The following is a 21,695-nucleotide window of genomic DNA, read 5'->3' as shown; positions in this document are numbered from 1 at the left end:
CTTCTATTGTTCCCTGACTGCTGCTTACATGGGGCTGTGTCATGATTCCCAAATATGGATTGAATATGGGTGGACCAAACTCACTGCTTGGAAAACATTTCAGATGAAATAAACATAGGTAATTCAAAATATGAACTCTGTAGGCTATAGCTCATTTGTTATTATTACTTTGGGAAAGAATGAGTTGCTAATACTATCACTTTAAAAATTGTCACACACTTCCCTCATTCTTGCCCCAAGGCCTTTTCCTTTATCCTCTTGCCATCTCCGCCCACTTTTCTAGTCCTGTTGGTATGCGAATGTATTGCTCCTGAAATATTGGCCACTGGAGACCTGAATTATGAATTGGTTTGAGCAGTTGATAGTATGGTCTTGAAAACACAGTCCTATGTGTTGATAAAAATAGACACTGCTTATAACTAAAGAGTTCAGGAGTAAGGTTTGAGTTTCATCATAAACAAAACTTCCTTTGGATTTTTGCCTAAAAATTTTGATTGACTCCTTTAAATAAAGTAAAAGGCTATATTTTAGCACTTATGTTAAAAATAATCACTATAATATTGTCTAAAAGAGAGTTGAAAATATGCATAATTTTCCATAGGAGTTAGGAAGCCCATCCCTGGAAGTTTTGCTTTATCCTGGGTTCTGACAACTTTATCTGATAACTTGAGGTTAGCTGACATTGTGTTTTTAGAGATTGCCTGTCTGGGTTGTGTTAAGGGTGAAATAAGTTCAACATTAGTATCCATTTTTCTTGAGACAAGGAAGAGAAAAGAAAGTGACATCACCTTTTGGTGACATCATGCAAAAATCAACTTTCATTTTGAACTGGTTCTTGAAAAAGCCTGCCTTCACTTAGAAGAATCTTAGGAAAAAAAAAAAAAAAAACTGTGAGTAACATTGTATAAAAAGCAAGTTGAGAAATTCAGGACCAGAATATGGTGTTACTCAACGTGCAAATGTGGTTTGTTTAAAGGACTCTGTTGTTTAGGACACACACACATGCACACGCATGTGCGCGTGCACACACACACACACACACACACCCCCCACTGAGCTGCAAAGCCTATGTTGCCTTTAGTATTTTGCTGCTTCTGACAGTTGATGCCTCAATTTTGCTGGAACTTCTGAGGGCTTAGTTTGGGGTAAATAATAATCATTTAGTACATTAATCTTACATTCTCAAAAAATGCCATTTAGTTTCCTCGGGACAAGACTGTCAAGTCAAATTTACTCACGGACCAATTTCCCCTCATGAAAATCCTGGTGGGCTGAACTAATATTTCACACAAAAAATACGCCAACTGAAGTAAAGCTGTTTACAAAGAGGTTGTGTCATTGAGTGATGACCTTCTGCAGCCTAAAGCTGGCCCACAGGCTCAATGTTTGACATTTATACTCTAGAATATTTCAGGTTTACTTCTCCTAATAATCAAGGTAACACTGTTTCTAGGCTTTTAGGCATGGAAGGGATTTTGAGAGCCTGTTTATTGATGATGTAGGACTGAATCCTTTTCTTTGGAGTGGGACATTTGCTATGTACGTGATCAGATGACAGTACAGATCCTGTTTGAAGACGCTTTTGGAGAAATGGCAAAAGGAAATAAGTTTAAAGTGGAGAATAAGAAATTTTAGGATACAAAGATGTTGCTAATAGAACAATGAAAACGCATGAGAAATAGCTACCAGTGTTGGCTTGCAAATCTCTCTCTCTCATTTCCAGGTTGCCTTTATGTGGATGCAATTTGTTAATGCATACTGCATAGTCGTAATTTTTGCATTTTCTTTTTCTTTTTATTCAGATTATGTCAATTCATGGTGATGTAGACTGAAGAGGGTATAATGGTGAGTAAAAATTTAACCTGAGTGAATGCAACTTGATCCAGTGATTGGGTTTGGCCCTTAGCCTTGTCAGACATGTTCTAGCACAAGGGAGTTGATTAAAAATATGCAGATCACAAGAGACCAATATGTAAATGGAATGCCAGTGTATTACATTCCAGTAGGAAATATTCTTCTCTGGTGAGCAGCATGATCCTATCCTTCACCCAAGGTACTTACCACCTAGAATCTGAACCAAAAGTCATCTCGACATCCACCCTCTCCTTTTCCATTCCTAAATAGATCTCTTTTATCCAGGTGTCATTCACTCCCACACATAGCCCCTATGCCTCAGGGGGAGCTGGTTGAGAACAGACCTTGGGGTTCTGATTAGTCTAATCTTGTTATTTCTGCCCTAGTTTGCAGAGAGTCTGGCCCAAATCAATTTGGTTCAATGAGAAACAAAAACAAGTTTTTTTGAGTTTTTGGAAATGCAACTGTCTTGTTTTTTATTTTTTATTTTTAAAGATTTTATTATTCATTTGACAGGGAGAGACACAGCGAGAGAGGGAACACAAGCAGGGGGAGTGGGAGAGGGAGAAGCAGGCTTCCCACTGAGCAGGGAGCCTGACGCGGGGCTCGATCCCAGGACCCTAGGATCATGACCTGAGCCGAAGGCAGATGCTTAACAAATGAGCCTGCGCCCCCAACTGTCTTGTTATGAAGCATAGTTCCATGAAGCCAGCCTCCTAGTGGATTTAAATGAGCAGACATTTAGTCCTAGTTGCTATAAGGGGCACCCTAGAGCCGTGAAGGGAATCGGCCTTTAGTATGAGGCTGACAGTGTTGGTGTCAAAATGGAAAGATGAAAGTAATCTCTGTCCTTGATGAGCTCCTTGATCAGTTAACCCTAAAGCCTCTTCTACAGCTGGAATTGAGTTTTGGTTGCCAATATACTTTATTATTGTTACAGATAGTTTGGGCTGAGTTTTCAATTTTATGCAGCTTAAAAACCCTAACAGTTACAAGGTTTGTTACTGGAAGTGGGCTCCATCAAGTAACAAATTGTAAGCTATGGAATTGGCTGAGTGGAGGAGGTAAGTCAGAAGGAAGCTTGGGTTTTCTATCATTAACATGCCTGAGTGAAACATTTGTCATTTTTCAATTAAGTAATATACCTTCCAGAGTTGTAGCATGAAAGGATTTGGTAGAAAAATTTCAGCATATTAATGACTTCTTGCATCTTCCAGTAAGATCTTAGAAGAATAAAGTAAGACTCAATGCTCATCTCAGATGTTTAGAAAGAAGCACTGTGGGATGCTAGATTGGTTGACTCGGGAACTCCCTTCACTACCAGAATAAGGACTCAACCCACAGTTGGAGCAACTGCGAAGAAATGCCAACTTAACCCAGCAGAGCCATAGGCAACCCACAGACTGACCAAGAAATAAATGCATGCAGTTTTATTGCATTTGGGGCTTGTGTGTTACACAGAATTATTGTAGCAATAGCTGACTTATATAGTGGGGAATGCGAGATGGAGGAGAGGAAGCAGTTTCTTAGAATCTGAAAAAGTTACAGATTACCCCCACATTACTTTTAAGAATAGAAGCAGCCCAAACATATTGGGGCCATGGTGGGAGGAAGTAAGATTTAGTTTTAGGGAGCATTTTCCCTTTTTATGAGAAGCAGGAGATATGACGACCTTGGAGTCACCCGTCAAGTCCTCTAGATACCCATTTGGATGACCAAACAATGAAATGGAACGCAGTGGAAGGAGGAGAGGAAAAAAAATGGGAGGGAGGCCCCTGAGCTCTCTCTGTCTTTGCTAATGGTGCCAACAACCAGAACAAGGAGGGGTTGTCTTTAGAGATGACATATGGCTAGGTAGGTTTTGAAAAATTAAAAATGGAAAAGGATTTCTAGTGTTTCCAGCTTATTAAGGCAAAAAAAAAAACTCCCAAAAAACAAAACAAGAACCAATTTGCAAAGATGTGGGCAGTAGCAGAATGGATAGTGGAGGCTGATTAGGTATGTTTGATCAGGGCAACTCATTAAAGGCACCCGACTACAGTACTGAAACTGCTATAATTTCCACTGGCTCCCACCATTACCACTTACCAGCTTCAGAGGGAAAGTCAGTTAATTCCTTAAAAAGGCCCACTCCTGAAGTGTGTTGTTCCCTTTTCTTGCTTTGTAGAAACACCCCGGGGTCATTCAGTTGCTTTTGGGTGGGATGCCTAGCAATACATCTCTTTAGCATTGAGGCAGGAGATTCAAGATTGACATTGCACTTCTGTTCCTGACACTTCTTGGCCTTCGTCTTTCTTCTAGTCAACAACATACCATTACAGATGAGGTAAGACACCATGTGCTCATCCTCTGTGTGCATTTAAAATGCGGATTCAGCAAGTTCGTCTCTTCTCTCTGCTTTGACAATGGGGAAAGGAAGGCTGCTTTGATCTTCAAAAATTATGACTGTAAATAATGCCTATTCAAATATTGGCTCAAGATTAAAACAGTGATTGCTTTTGAGTTGTTTTTAGAAGCTTTCATTTCCAAAGCCCCCTTTCTGCCTTTGGGTATGTTAGAGGCTGACCAAGTTCAAATTTCCACATTGTATCTATATATCTGAAGTGTATTTGACACACAAATGCTGGATAAATATTTTACGTTTTAGGTTTTTTTCTTATCATGAAGGTAATGCATGCTTTTTTTTTTTTTAAAGATTTTATTTATTTATTTGAGAGAGAGAGAGAGAGAATGAGAGAGAGAACACGAGAGGGGGGGGGGTCAGAGGGAGAAGCAGACTCCCCGCTGAGCAGGGAGCCCGACGTGGGGCTCGATCCTGGGACTCCAGGATCACGACCCGAGCCGAAGGCAGTCACTTAACCAACTGAGCCACCCAGGTGCCCCGGTAATGCATGCTTCTTATAAAAGTGTACTGTCCACAGAAAAAGGGTAAATAAGGAAAAATTAAAAACCTGTAAACACACCACTCAGCAATACTGCTAGTGTCTAGATCTACATATTTTTATAAATATGTGTATATGGAAATCATATATGTATATAAATTTTTGATATAAATTATTCATTATATTGGCTATACAGTTTTGAATTTTCCTTTTTTGAATAAGCTATCATCTTGTGGGAACTAGATGGTGCTCAGTTCAGTGTGTCTGTTGTATTCATGGTGAGATTTATTGTTTTTGCTATGGGTGCTTTGTTTAAAGAGGTTTCTGTAGTGCGGTATTTTTACTCTGGCTTCATACTTCATGGAGACATGCTCTCTGGTGTGTGTGAACGAGGATCTTCCATTTGCTTCTCTTGCCAGAGAGAATGACAAGTCTAATGCTGCAGTATTAGGTTTAACTCCAAGATTGATATGCCTTTGGCCATAAACTTAAATGCTAGGTAGTCAGGCTTACAACATGTATTAATCCCATGCCACATGCAGAACAAGATGCTAATTCTTTTAGAGCTTTTGGTGGATGTAAAAGACACAGCCCTCAAGTGACCAGCAGTTCATGAAACAGCGGCTAAGGACAGAATGGGTTCTGGTGGCGTCTGGAACTGGCTCCCTTTGGGGTGAGGTGAACAGAGGAGAGTGGCCAAACCCTAGGGTTCATCCTCAGAGCAAGAAACGCTACACTCACAGGCACAGAGGCTCAAAAAGTCTTTACAAATGTAAGGGATGGCAAGCAGCTTTGCTTGGCAACAGCAGAGGAGTCACGCAGGGGAGAACAGACTGGAGGCTGATTGGTTTGGAGGGCCTGGACACAGGGCAGACAACCCTGAATTCGACAACACAGATGGGAAAGATCCCCAGTAGGTTTCCCAGCAGGGGAGTGACATAAAGACGCTGTCATCCAAAGCAGGTTATTTTATTGCCTGGGTGTATCTGCAGCTCCCATTATCCAGTGTGATCATGCTAAGAGCATGCATGCTTGGCTTCGGCCCCATCGGAGTCTGGCCATTGAAGTTGTGTGCAGGTCCAAGGTGGGACAATTCCGGCCCCTTGAAATAATTCCTTCCCACTGCTGTGCACGTACAGCACGAAAAAGAGCAATTTATTGGCATCGTGGGTAATTTTCAGAGACTGCCAACAGAATGTATTAAACTAACTGGATTGTAGGAGGGGGCAAGGGGGATTATTTTCCAACTACAAACCCAACTTGAGAGGGAGCACTTGTCTTACTTTAGTCTCTAAAGCTAGCACAAATTTTTACCATATACAATGGATGCTCCTGCTCCCATACATTGCTGGTGGGATGCAAAATGGTACCCGTGAAGGAGAATTTGGTCAGGTCTAACAAAATTACATATGCATTTACTCTTTGAATTATTAATCCCACTTTTATGAATCTGTCCCAAAGATATAATGGCAAAAACTATAGGAAGACATATGCCAGGTTATTCATCACAATACATCACAGCGAAAGATTGGAAACAACCTTCATTCCATCAATGGGAGATTGAAAAGTTGTCATACATCTACACAAAGAAGTACCACGTGGCTATAAAAAGGAACAAGTTATCTCTCTCTATATTGCTAGGAGTGGTGTCCAGCACATATTATTATGTGAAAAATGCAAAGTGGAGAAACGTGTATATGTTTATTAAGGAAGGGCAGTTATGAATATATATGTATTCATATATAATATGTATATTTACCTTTAGTAAAAAAGAAGGATAAGCCTAAAGCTAAAAAATTTAAGAAAGAGGTTACTGATGGGGAAGAAGTCAGGAAACAAGGAAACAAGATGAAAGGGAAGGGATAGAAGTGGGACTTCTCTGAATATACCTTGTTCTGCAGATTTGAATTTGGAAACATGTAATTATCTTATGTAATTTTAATACAAAATTAAATTTTTTTTTAGCAATTTACATGCACTAACTGATTTAATTCTTTTTTTTTTAAAAGATTTTATTTATTTATTTGAGAGAGAGAATGAGATAGAGAGAGCATGAGAGGGGGAGGGGCAGAGGGAGAAGCAGACTCCCCGCTGAGCAGGGAGCCCGATGCGGGACTCGATCCCGGGACTCCGGGATCATGACCTGAGCCGAAGGCAGTCGCTTAACCAACTGAGCCACCCAGGTGCCCTAACTGATTTAATTCTTAAAATAACTCTTTGAAGTCAGGACTATTATCTTTCTCATTTAACAAGATGACAGATTCAGTTTTAGCTGTTTGGTTCCAGAGAATCCTGACATGAACCACTGGATTTTACCTCTTCCCAGATTGAGACAAGCAAATTGCTTTCTCACTCCCTCTGGTCTTCCTCTCCTTTTTTTCTTCCTTTTCTGCCCACCTCCACATACTTAAATCCTAACAAAATTAAATTTAAAAAGCAATCCTTAACAATAAAAAAAAAACAGTGTGAAGTATCAGGAACAAACTATATAACAAGTTTTTGGATAACCATACAGAGAGGAACTGTTCTGTGTAATTTCAATTAAACATAGTAATTTGACTTGATCTTCCTAGAGGGATATATGCTAAGGACAGAAAGAACTGTAAAAATTTCTCAGCCATATTGGTGTGGTAATTTTGATGTTGTTGTGTGAGTGTGGGATAAAGCAAATGAGTATTTATGTTGGTGGTGTTTGGAATCAGTATTTTTGGCATGGAAAAAGGAGCTACAGATATAATATAGACAAAGTTAAGTAAAAACCTTGTATTTTCGAATTTGAAATGGAAATATTAGTATAAACTCGTGTTGTTTTTCATCTTGGAAAAAAAATCTATTTTATAGTTTTGAACAAAAAGATCTAAAAACAATGATCAGCCCAGTAGCGATGAACATCCTTGAGATCCAGGTTATGGCCTTTAAGTACCAATTTCCATTAAAAGAAACCAGGGTTCCTTGGAAAAATCACTGATACCAGAACTGGGGCAGAAAATGTACAAGAGAAACCCAGTATGCCCTGTGATACTAGGAATCAAGGAAACTTTCAATGACCATTGTGGGCTTCTTAAAAGGATATAAAAGCCATTCGAAGAGGGACAATTTGATCATCAATAAGAATTACAATTGCAATAGATCGAAGCATTTATATATGTTTAATCCATGTGCTCACTCTGATTTAAAAAAAATAAAGGTCATTGGTCACCTTGGATCTCTTTTGGATATATTAGAGAAGCAACAGATATTTTGAAAACCACAATGTAATGGGAAAAAATCTTGCTTTTGTCTTGTCTTCACTACATGGAAGGCACATCATGATAATCAAATAATCAATAAGGGCAAGTTCCTCCTTAGAGAAGCACATTAGCTAGTAATTGAAGGAGGAACGATAGAATTATAAGACTACAATTTTGCAACCTCTAATGAAATATTGACAGTGATCATTAATGACTACTAAGAACACAAAAAGAGAGAACACCAGCCTTTTTTGGCCTTCTAATGGATGATCATAACACCATCTATTAAGGACTATTGCCAAAGAATTGAAACTGAATATCATCAAGACTTCAGCTTTAATCACCAATTTACAGGAAATACAGGGGACAGAGGAACATTTGCAGGAAATATCGGGGACAGGTAAACAACATCATGAGATAAAATGAGCAAAATCTAGACTGTGGAAAATAACATGGGAACCATGACTTAGTAATTCAACAAAAAAATTGCAAGAAAGAAAGATTGGAGAATTAAAAGAGATTTGAAAGAAGTAAACCAATTGCTTCATATAGATCTCATTTGGATTATGGTTCCACGAATGCACTGCAAAAATACAAATATGAGATAACCAGAGAAATTTGAATATTGACTGTCTGAGGATAACAAGAAATTATTGTTAATTTTTACACATGATATTGGCATTATCTTTTCTTCAGGTAAACACTGAGATATTTGTAGATGGCATGATAAAATCTTGGGGGCTCAGTCGGTTAAGTGTCCGATTCTTGGTTTCAGCTCAGGTCATGATCTCAGGGTCATGAGATGGGACCCCTGCATCAGGCTCTGGGCTCAGCGGGGAGTCTGCTTGAGATTCCCTCTCCCTCTTCCTCTGCCCCTCCCCCCACTCACATGCGCTCTCTCTCTCAAAAATAAATAAATAAATAAATATTTTTAAAAAATCTTGGATTTCTTTCAACATAAAAGAATATCATGAAATGGAGAGGATGGTGAGTGAGGCAGGGGATGCAACAAGATAGACCATGGCTTATTAGTTGAAGGTTGGTGATGTGATGACTACAGGCACCACGGAATCATGATAAGCAGGCTTAATTCTGTTAAACAAATATAAAGACTAGAACCCAGAGGAGAAAAGCAATGGCTGCATTTCTTCAGAGTTTACCAATCTGCTTCAAAGTTTATGAGTAATCATTAAGGATTCTAAGACTCTCTTCTAATGTCAAAAATACCGTTTATTTCATTTCTTTGGCTCTATTAGAATAATCAATTATAGCTGAGAACTTCCATAAAAAATTTGAATTTGAATTTTACCTTTACATTTAAACAATCCTAAATGTATGGGCTTGCTAGAAAAGGTGACATTTCTGATTGCAATACTTATGCACACATCATCTTTAATGTTAGAGCACACGGTTGATAGCAGTCTAGGCTTTAGGTAAGTCTAGCTGCTGCAGACTGTGTGCTTTATTTCTTGGTAAGTCTTGTTGGGTGTTAGCACAAACACTGCTCATTTGTCATCTTTTACTAAGCAAAACTTTTCTCTACAGATGGCACACAAGTCTACTCTTTTATCCCTGACTTTCCTGGGACCTTTGTCCCCATCAGCAATCTTTTCCTTGACTGCCTTACTGTCATCTCAAAGAGAATCTGCCAATCCCCTTACTTCTTCTGAAGTGCTTCTCTCTTGACAAAGCCTAGCACTTGATGACCTCAGTCCCAGGAAATATTCTTTGTGTTTGCCTTTCTTTGCCTATGACTGCAGGTCATCTGGGGGAACTGTTTACAGTTTCAGATATCACCAACCACTACTAAAAAGGAAGAAAAATAAAACTCTTTCCTTTGAACTCCTTGGAGATACAGATATTTTAAACTCTGGAAGACAGGAAAGGAGGGCCTCATTGAAACCTTTTACCTTCATTGTCACAGTGGTTTCTACCTTTCATTCTTATTTCAGGGCAGCTTCTGAATTGATTTCAATCGTGTCTAATTGAAGTATGATTTTATGGTAAGTTGTGTCTGACTTATTTTTAGAATTTTATTAAATGGATGAGTAAAAATCACCAAAGCTTACTTGGGAGTTAGATGGTTTTGAATTCAATGTGATAATTTGTGCAATTAATAGATAAATCTGTGCCGCCCTCCAAACAGAGATTAATTGAATTAATTTTGATAATCTTATTCTTCAGACTTCTTTGTTATGTGCAAGCACATCAATAATAGACATTAATAATGCCTTGGATTTGTAAAGCATTGCCATATTCAAACCGTCTACATTGATGTTATCTCATTTTAAAAGGTGGGCAAAGCAAATATTTGAGAAATCAAGAAATTTTGATCCAAGGATGTCGGAAGACTTACCAAAGCTAGGAACAGAACCCAGAGTCAAGGAATGCTCTTCCTACATCTCCCTCCCCACTTCTACCCCCACAAAAAAAGCAGTATGTAGGCTTGAACTCTACTTCCTAAAGAATCAGCTTTTGGTTTTGTTGATTTTTTTTTTTTTTAGTTTGGGAATACACCCATTTATTATCTCACAGTTCTTGTGGAGTTTGGACACAGCTTAGTTGAATACTCTGCTCAGGCACAGTAGGTGTCAAATGGAATTTTGACCTCATCTGATGTTTGGGAACCTGTTACAAGCTCGTTCAGCTTATAGACAGCTCCTCGCAACTGTAGAATTCATAGAAGCTTTCATCTTCTTTGAGTCTAGTAAGAAATTATCTTTCTAGTGGTGGTGCTCCTACTCCTCCACCTCTGTCTTCTATGAACTCCCTTAATTACATCAGGCCTACTCCAAATAATCTCCTTTTTTACTAATATGAACTCAACTGACTAGTAATTTAATTACAGGAGTGAAATCCTACACTCAAAGGGAGGAATCTATATAGGGCATGTGGACGATCTATAGGGGGCTAATCTTGGGGCCATCTTAGAATTCTGCCAACCACAATCTGTACAATGAAATCTTCAAAAACATTGCTGTGAGAAATTTAGAAAGAATTAAATAAATGGAGAGACATCCTATGTTCATGGGTTGGAAGGCTCAATGTTGGTAAGATAGCAATTCTTTCCAAATTGATTTATAGATTCAATGTGATCCAAATTAAAATCCTAGTAGGACTTTTGTAGTTGTTGATAAGCTGGTTCTAAAATTCAAATAGAAATGTAGAGGTCCTAGAATAGTCAAAACAGCTTTGAAAAAGATCAAAGTCCGAATACTAACACTACTGAATTTCAAGACTTACCATAAGACTATAGTTATCAAGTCAACGTGATATTGATATCAAGATAGACAAATGGATCAATGGAACAGAATAGTGATTCAGGAAATGAACCTGCACACGTATAGACAACCACTTTTTATCTTTACCTTCATTAATCTCTTTTCTAATGTTCTTTTCTTTGTGCAGTGTTTCTGACCTACATAATTTTCCTTCTTTCCAAAGAATTCTTTAACATTTCTTGCAAGGGTTTCATTGATTTTTCTCTGTTGTTCTTCTGTTTTTTGTTTCACTGATTTCTGATCTTAAATTTATTGTTTCCTTCCTTCTGTTGCTTTGGATTTAATTCTTTTTCTTGTTTCTTAAGCTTGAAGCTTGGATCATTAATTTGAGACCCATCTCCTTGTAAGCATTTTAATGTTGTAAATTTCCTTGTAAACACTGCTTCAGCTGCACGCCACACATTCTGATATGTCATATTTTATTTTCTTTCAATTCAAAATATTCTCTACCCATGAGTTATTTATCAAGTGTGTCATTTATGAGGTTATTTACTTCTAGTTCAATTCCATCTTGGTCAGGTAACATACTTTGTACAGTTTCACTTGATTATATTTTGTTAAGCTTTGTTTTTTGATCCAAGATGTGGTCTATGTTGATGAATATTCCATGTGCACTTGAAAATAGTGTATATTTTACTGTTGTTGGGTGAAATGTCCTATAAATGTCAATTAGGTCATGTTGAATGATAGCTCTGTTCAGGTCTTCTATATCTGTAGTAGCCACCTCAGGCTGCTGTAACAAAATATCATGGACCAGGTGGCTTAAACAACAGAAGTTTATTTCTCACAGTTCTGGAGGCTGGGAAGTCCAAAATCAAGATGCCAGGTGATTCAGTTCCTGATGAGGAAGGGCTCTCTTCCTGGTTTGTAGGTGTCCCCCTTCTCATTGTGTGCTCACATGGCCTTTCCTTAGTGTATGTGGAGAGAGACAGAGAAGTTTCTCTCTTTCCCTTTTTATAGGGCCTTCAGTGGTGGTAGGACTCCATCTTTATGAACTCATTTAACCTTAATTACCTCCTGAAAGCTCTATCTCCAAATATAGTCACTTTGGGAATTAGGGTTTCAACATATAGATTTTGGGGGTATATAATTCAGGCCCTAGCAACATCCTTGATAATTTTCTAATGATTCTATCCATTACCAAGAGAGAAATGTTGAAACCTCTGACTATAACTGTGAATTTGTTTATTTCCCCTTTCTGATCTGTTTTTGCTTCATGTATCTGAAATTGTCTTAATACTGCATTCATTTTTAGGACTTTTATATCTTGTTGGTGAACTATCTTGTAATAAGGTAATGTCCCTTTTGACCCTTGGTAATTGACCTTGTTTTGAGGTCTTTTTTTTTTAATTAATATAATTACTTCAACTTTCTTTTGATTCTTTTGCACAATATATCTGGTCCTTTGTTAGTTCCTTCTGTTTTTTATTCCTCTGTTTCCCCTTCCTTGTCTGCCTTCTTTTGCATTATTCGAATTCCCTTAGTATTCTATTTTAATTTATGTGTTTTATGGCTACATATGTTTGTATTAATTTTCTGGTTGTTCTAGGGTATAGAACCATTCAACTTAGCTAACATCTCACTTCTTCAAGTAGAATGTAGAAGCCTTACAGCCATATATGTCTCCTTAGCCTTCTTTTTTACATTGTAGTTGTCATATGGATTACATCTACACGTGCTGAAAACTCTACCAGACATTGTTGTAATTTTTGCTTTTACACTCATATACGCTTTAAAGAATGTATGAAAAGAAAAATAGTATCTTATAATTACCTTGATATTTATGATTGCTGTTGCTCTTCCTTATTACTGAAGTTCTAAGCTTTACCCATATAATATTTCATTTCTAAAAGAACTCCCTTTAACATTTCTTTTAGAGCAGATCTGCTGACAATGAATTATCTTTGTTTTCCTTCATCTGAGCCTCATTTTGCCTTCATTTTGAAGGTTCCATTTGCTTTGTATAGAATTCTGGGTTGACATGCTTTTCTTTCAGCACTTTAAAATGTTCCACTGTCTTAGAGCCTTAGTGTTTCTGATGAGAAATCTGTGGTAATTCAAATCATTGTTGTCCTATATGCAATGAATCCTTTTTTTTTTTCCCCTGGCTGCTTTAAAGATTTTTTTCTTTGTTTTTCGTTTTCAAAAGTTTCATTATTGTGTCTCTGGTGTGATATTCTTTGTATTTTTTAATCCTGTTTAAGGTTTGATGAGCTTCTTGATTTTGTAGATTTATATATTTTATCTAATTTTTAACATTTTAGGAAATTATTTCTGCAATTTTTTCTGCACCAATTTCTTTATGATCTTCTTCTGAGACTCGTTGACACAGATATTAGATCTTTTGATATTGTCTCATAGGTTTCTGAGTCTCTGTTCACTTTTTAAAGTCTTTTTCTTTCCGTTCTTTAGATTGGATAATTTCTATTGACTCATCTTCAAGTTCTCTGTCTTTTTCTTCATTTGTCTTTATGCTGTTATTGTGCTCCATCAGTGAATTTTTTCAGACGTTGTATTTTCTGTTCTAAAGTTTCCATATCTCTGTTGTCAACTTTTATTTTTCCATTCACATTAAATATGTTTTACCTTTTCATCAGGGAGCATAGTTATAAATAGCTCCCTTAAAGTCTTTGATAATTTCAACATCTAAGTCATCTTGGGGTTGGCTTTTATTGGTTGCCATTTTCCTTGGAAATGGGCCACATCTTCCTACCTATTTATATATTGAGTAATTCTGGAAAATATCCTGGGCATTTTGATATTATGTGGTGAAACTCTCAATCTTTTTAGACTCATCTGGAAAACGATGTGTGTGTGTGCGCGTGTGTGTATTTTGTGTCAGTTAATACACAGAGTTAAGGAATCATCTTCTCCAGCTCCTTTTTCTCTGGGATTCTTCTGCCTCACCCCACTTCTCCCATCAGCTTGCAGAGATTGCTTTTCTTGATCCTCAGCTAGAAAGATGGTGTTTCTCTTGAAGGTTTTATTGCCTGCACAGCCATTGCCATAACTCCTAACCAGTGCCCATATTTGGGTCAAAGCCAAGAGAGAAAAGAGAGAAACAACCTTGGGAAACCCACTCCATCTATTGGTCACTTCATTGATTCCTCTCCCCAATCTGCCTGCTTTAGTTTACTTTTCAGAAGCCTCAGATAACTGCTTTTTGTATTATACCTGGAGTTTTTAGTTACAGTTACAATCAATAGGCTTATTTCATCTTGGCCAGCAGTGGAAGTCTCTTCCACTTCACTTTTAGGAAAAAATGCAGGCTTCATATTTGCTCTATAGTCTTTTGCCCGATTCTAGGCCAAATACAAGCCTTTTTAAACAAGTCGTAATAGCCCTGTGCCCACTAGGAGGCAGCACTAACAAGCCCTGCTTGCCCTGGGCCTCTGCAGCCTCAAGAACATGGATGTAATCTGGGCAGCCTGTGGCTTCAGATTTCCACAAAGAGAAACAATGGGGCCTCAAGCTCCCCATCTGCACTCTACTCCATTCTTACTTTTTCCTTGTGGATTCTTGGTCACTGCGGTGTTTGCTAATTTCAAGTTAGCTCATTCTAGGTCTGCTACCAGTGCTGTTGCCTTGTCCCCCTGTAGTGACATCCACAGCAGTTCCCAGTGCTTGCTCAACTGGCCATGGTTGCTTGGGTGGAAGAAGTCTTCTCTCCCTGGTAGTATTTACAATTTGTTCAGTAGACTCCCAAAGCTGACTCTATAAATATTTTCAAAGCCTTTTCTCTACATATTAGGTTGGAAACTGGGAGTCATTAGTTTCTGCTCATCAAATTATTTCTGGCTCTTCAATTTCTTAGCACTTAGTAGGGTCGCTTTCTTGTCCCTCTTGTAGTTGGGTCAGGTCACATGATTCATTTTGGCTTATAAACTGAGTTGGAAGTGATAAATATCACTTCCAGCCTGGAACATTAAATTGTCAATGGGGGACCTCCTAGAGTTCTGTTTTCCTCTGTCAAAGTGATTGATAACAGTCCAGGTTGTATCTCCTCTATCAGTCTAGATCTCAGAGTGAGAGCCACATGGGACAGAGCCACCTGAACACCTACAATGGCCATGTAGCGTGAGTGAACATGAGACAGGAACAGACTTTTGTTGTTTTAAGCCACTGCGATTTGGGGGTTATTTGTTAATGAACTTTACCTAACCTAGCCTAACTGTTACAGAAACTGTATGAGAGGGACTACCTAACATCATACAAAAAGCATTCCTTCTTCCCCACTTCAAATAAGGGTCTCAGGGCAGAGACTTGTCATCTTGACTTGGTCCTAGCCAATTGTGAGTTCTCTGTCCATCCAGGCACTCCTCTTAGAAACTGAAGCTGTCTCTGTCTTGCTGGAGTTTCAACCTTGGTTTCCAGAACCTGACTGCCAGTCTTGATGTTTATACCCAACATTCATTCCATGAGACCAGGTGGATCTTCATGCAGCCAGAACAAGTGGCAGCCTGCCACTGAGATCTGGAATTCAAGAGATGGGCTATAATTTACACTCCCTGCTCTCTTCCATTCTACACTAATGTTGTTTACTTCTTTTCCCTTCCTTTACTTTAGCTATTTTTTTTTTTTACATTTTTTCTTATTTTTGTACTTTTCTTCTTTATCTCCCTTTTATAACTTCCCACACTGAAGACATCTGGTTACTTATTGTTATATTCCTATGCCCTTCTTTCCACTTAGTGGATTACCCTTTTCTTTATTTAGATTACTCTTGGTGTTCTCTTCAGGACCCTTCAACAGTTTTATTGAAGTTAATTCTGTGGGCTGTGACTGTTGTCTAATTCCTGCATCCCAGGCCCAGAGAAGCAATATATTAAAACTTCTGGAATAAGAATACATATATAGGGGCACCTGGGTGGCTCAGTTGGCTAAGCGGCTGCCTTCGGCTCAGGTCATGATCCCAGGGTCCTGGGATCAAGGCCCATGTTGGGCTCCCTGCTCAGCGAGAGCCTGTTTCTCCCTCTCCCTCTGCCTGCCGCTCTGCCTACTTGTGCTCTCTCTCTGTCTCTCTGTCAAATAAATAAGTAAAATCTTTTTTAAAAAAAGAATATATATATAGAGAGAGTATCCTACGTAATCATAACAGATAACCCTTACATAGCACTTATTATATACCACTTACTATGTATGTACTTTTTTAAACTCATTAGGATCTATTAACTCATTCACAGCCCACAAAAGCTCCATATACATACATGGGTATTATAATCTCTATTTAACAGATGAGGTAATAGGCCCAGAGTGTTATATGACTTGTTCCAGTCACACAGCTTATAAGTGGCAGAGCCAGAATTAGAAACCAGGCTATTTGACTCCAGAGTCTACGTTTTAGCCATTTAATTCTCTTGCTTCTGTATATACCCAAAGGATTTTAAACCATGAGTCAGTAAATCATGATCCTCAGGCCATTTATGATTTACTGCATGTTTATGTAAATAAAGTTTTATTGGAATACTGTCCTGTCCATGTGTTTAATATCATCTATGACAGCTTTCAAGCGATAAGGGCAGAGTTGAGTATTTGTAACAGAAATGGTCTGACCCACAAAGTGAAATATTTACTATCTGATCTCTGTTTTAGAGGATGAATAGGGATGTTCCAGACAAAATGTTCCTGGCAAAGGGAATGACATGCACGGAAGCATGGGGCATCAATTGCAGAGTTTTTCTGCACCTGCATCATAAATTTTTTAAGAGAAGAGACTTTATCTTCTCATCATGGTGAGAACACCACAAGTACTCAATAAATTCTTGTTGGAAATATTTATCCAGTTTACTCATATTGTTACAGCACTCATAAATGTATTAATGACTGCTGTACTTATTTTTTATGTTTCCTGGCATTACGGAGTATGGCCCTATGGGGCAGGAACATGAAAGGGTAATGAGTAGTCCAGTGAACTGAGTATATTATGAATTCACATTACAGTAATTTAAATTACATTTATTCATCAAAGTATTTGTTGATAGGTTGTATAATTTGTGCTCAAATGTGGTTTGTAATGGAAATAATCTTAGTGAATCTGATGAAATACCAAAATAAAATATTTGCCTGTGAATTTCTGCTGGTAGTGGTAAGGGAGTTAGAACATGTACACATATGCATGACCATATACACACACACACACACAATACACACACAGACACTCACAAAACCTCACCCTCTCCAACAAACACCCACATTTTCATAATTAGTGTTTCATTTAAGCCCTTTTCAAAAATGAACGTTTTACTAAAAATAATTTAAAATTAGAAACAAGATCAAATAGCTCTGCCATAATATCTTTCTTGCTTTAGAACTGAGGCAGATCATTAGAGGGACTCACATTTGCTTATTCAGTTCTCATAGTTGTTTATTGTTTGCAGCAGGAGAAAGGAATGGTTTTGTGTCATAATAACTTCACAAGGCTTTGACACTTAGTAAAAGGGGAAACTGTTGCCTCAAAGAATTTTTTAATACAGAAGGAAATGATTGCATGTAATAAAAATTTTTGAAATTTCATGTATATGTTAGATTGAAGTTTATAGGTAGAAAAGTGTTTGATCTCTGTTTGATAGATCATGCTTTTTCTTTACCTGACGAATAAAATAGTGCTTTCCTTTCTACTACTTCTACTGAATACCTGAGATAAATAATTTATTACATAAAATCTTATGGTAATAAAATTTAAATAGATAATCCCATAGTTCTTTAATTATTATCTATTTAGAGCACTCTTATTTAGATGCTAGAATATCTTATTTATATAATATGTAAATGTATTATATAATATGTATGAATATACTAATAAACTAATATGCATGAATAGGAAAACAACCTACTAATTGAAAAAAATTGTTTTTAATATGTTAAGGATGTGGTAGCTTCTCTTTTTGTGTTTCAACACTATTGGATCATTCCTCTCAATGGTGTCATCTAATAATCTGAGATTTCTTCCACAAGCACTTTCATCATTTTCAGAAGTATATGATACCTCAAACTATATTTTGCTTATCCATACAGGTAATACTTGACAAAAATTTAAATGCAGCATCTGTAAGAAACACTATGATCGGGGCACCTGGGTGGCTCAGTAGATTAACCAGCTGCCTTCGGCTCAGCTCATGATCTCAGAGTCCTGGGATCAAGGCCCACATCGGGCTCCTTGCTCAGCAGGGAGTCTCCTTCTCCCTTTCTTTCTCAAGTAAATAAAAAAAATCTTAAAAAAAACAAAACAAAACACTATGATCTGTCCCCAAGTACTGAATTCTTGTTTACTAACTGTAGCTTGATTAATTTAATATGCTAGATTTGTCTATTTTTTAAGATTGACATTTCTTTTAGGTTACTATAAAGCAATTTAATGGGATGTATAGTTTTCTTTTTGGTATAAAATAGAAGCTGGAGAACCTAAAATTGTGTGAAAATTTTTTAGGGAACAATTTACACAATCACTTACTACTTTACCAGTCAACATGAATATATTAAGCACCTAATATTTGCACTGACATTGTGATAGGCCTGGCATTAGAGAGCTAGAAGACACAGGCCCTATCCTTAAGGAGCTTACCGTCTACTTAAGAGACAGGTAGATACCTGTGCAGAGGTAACAAAACATGATAAATGTTATCAAAGAAGTAATGTGCTTATTGTGGGGTTTCAGACTAGGCGGTCTACTATACGATTAAGGTACAATATATAAGATAGAATTAAACAACTAATAAGACATCAAATAACTGGAAATTAGAAAACTTCTTCCTAATTCATGAGTCAAAGGAAAAATAAAATAAAAATTTAAAAATTAAAATATTAAATTGAAATAAAAATTAAAAATTAGAAAAAATTGTTCAAGTTAGAAAAGAAAGATTGAGGATTAATGAATCATGTATCCAACTCAAGAAGTTTTTAATAAGAATAGCAGTATAAGCCCAGAGAAAATACAAGTAAAGGAATAAAAGCAATGAGAATAAAACTTTTAAAAATAGAAAATGAAGACACAAGAGTAAGCATTATCAACCAGTAGCTGATTCTTTAAAAAAACTGGTCTAATAGAGAAGACTCTGGTCAAGAAAAAAGAAGACACAAGCAAGTAACTGTAAGAATGAAATAAAGGGCAGATCCATGAGTAATGCAGAGACTGAAATATAAAAGAATATTATGAAAAACTTTATGCCAATGATTTTGAAAACTTAGACATGAAAATTTCTAAGAAAATATCTTACCAAGACTAATTCAATACAAAATTTAAAAGCCTGATTGAGATTATAAAATTAAAGGAATTGAATCAGTAAGTAAAAGTCTACCTTTACTCCATTCCATGCACAAAAATATTCTACCAAAATTATTTTACAGAGTAATTTCCACAAAATACTCAAAGACCATGTAACCCTTATCTTCTACAAATAGATCTAGGATATAGAAAAAGAAGGAAAATAGTCCACAATTTTTTTCATGAGATTAATTTAACCAAGCTAAACAAACACAATATAATATAATAACTTGGCCAAGTTAGCCTCATGAAATGATGGAATTAAAGGAGAGCTTAACATTAGCAGCTCTACTAATGTATTAGGTTGAGCCATATGAAATTGCCCCTTTTTAAAATTATGTTCAGTTAGCCACTGTATAGTACACCATTAGTTTTTGATGTAGTGTTCAGTGATTCATTAGTTGCATATAATACCCAGTGCTCATCACAACACATGCTCTCCTTAATACCCATCACCCAACTACCCCAACCCTTTCCCCCCTTCCCCTCTGAAACCTTCAGATATTTTCCCAGAGTCCATAGTCTCTCATGGTTCATCTCCTTCTCTGATTTCTCCCCCTTTGGTTTTCCCTCCCTTCCCCTATGGTCCTCCATGCTATTCCTTATGTTGTACATACGAGTGAAACCATATGATAATTGTTTTTCTCTGCTTGACTTATTTCCCATTATGCTTGTATTTTGAGGACCTTGTTTGAAAATTCATTTCCTACACAGATCATAAGAAAATTCTAGGGGCGCCTGGGTGGCTCAGTCGTTAAGCGTCTGCCTTCGGCTCAGGTCATGATCTCAGGGTCCTGGGATCGAGCCCCGCATCGGGCTCCCTGCTCGGCGGGAGGCCTGCTTCTCCCTCTCCCACTCCCCCTGCTTGTGTTCCCTCACTCGCTGTGCCTCTCTCTGTCAAATAAATAAATAAAATCTTTAAAAAAAAAAAAGAAAGAAAATTCTACATATTTTCTTCCAGATTTATTTTTTTATTTACTTATTTGATACAGAGAGAGAGAGAGAAATTTAAAACTTCTATATACCAAAGCTACTATAAATAATAAAAACACAAGTCATATTAGGAGAATATATTTTCAATGCATGTAACTGATAATATGTAAAAACAAAATGGAAACAAAACAAAACAAAATAAAAAAATAAAAATGGGCAAAGGTAGGAACAGGCAGTTCAGAGAAGAGGAAATCCAAATAGCCAATAAACCTACAAAAAGATGTTCCAATTCATTACTAATTTGAGAAATGAAATTCCAAGGAGAAATGAGATTCCATTTTACAAATATTGGGCTTGTAAGAGTTGAAAAGCCTGAGATTATCAACTCAGGTATAGATTGGTAAAACCACTTTGCAGAGCAAATTGGCCCTGTCTAGTAAACTTGAAAGTGCATATACTTAGAGCCCAGAAATTCCCCTGGAGATATGTACATTACAGCTTTGGGTCATTAGCAAGAGGATGAATAATTTGTAGTATATTCCAGCAATGTAATACTCTACAACAGTTGAAACAAATGAGTTAGTGGTATCTATGTCAACCTGGATGAATCGTTTATTTTTTTAAATTTTATTTTATTATGTTAGTCGCCATACAATACGTCATTAGTTTTTGATGTAGTGATCCATGATTCATTATTTTCGTATAACACCCAGTGCTCCATGCAGTACATGCCCTCCTTAATACCCATCACTGGGCTAACCCATCCCCCCTCCCCCCTCCTCTAAAACCCTCAGTTTGTTTCTCAGAGTCCATAGTCTCTCATGGTTCATCTCTCCCTCCGATTCCCCCCCCTTCATTTTTCCCTTCCTTCTCCTAATGGCCTCCATGCTATTCCTTACGTTCCACAAATAAGTGAAACCATATGATAATTGACTTTCTCTGCTTGACTTATTTCATCTAGCATAATCTCCTCCAGTCCCATCCATGTTGGTGTAAAAGTTGGGTATTCATCCTTTTGGATGGCTGAGTAATATTGCATTGTATATATGGACCACATCTTCTTTATCCATTCATCTGTTGAAGGGCATCTTGGCTCTTTCCACAGTTTGGCTATTGTAGACATTGCTGCTATGAACACTGGGGTGCATATGGCCCTTCTTTTCACTACATCTGTGTCTTTGGGGTAAATACCCAGTAGTGCAATTGCTGGGTCATAGGGTAGCTTTATTTTTAATTTTTTGAGGCACCTCCACAC

The sequence above is a fragment of the Neomonachus schauinslandi genome, chromosome X (genome assembly GCF_002201575.2).
Source record: "Neomonachus schauinslandi chromosome X, ASM220157v2, whole genome shotgun sequence".
NCBI lineage: Eukaryota > Metazoa > Chordata > Mammalia > Carnivora > Phocidae > Neomonachus > Neomonachus schauinslandi.
The sequence above is the reverse complement of the archived record's forward strand: the minus strand, read 5'-3'. Positions refer to the sequence as shown.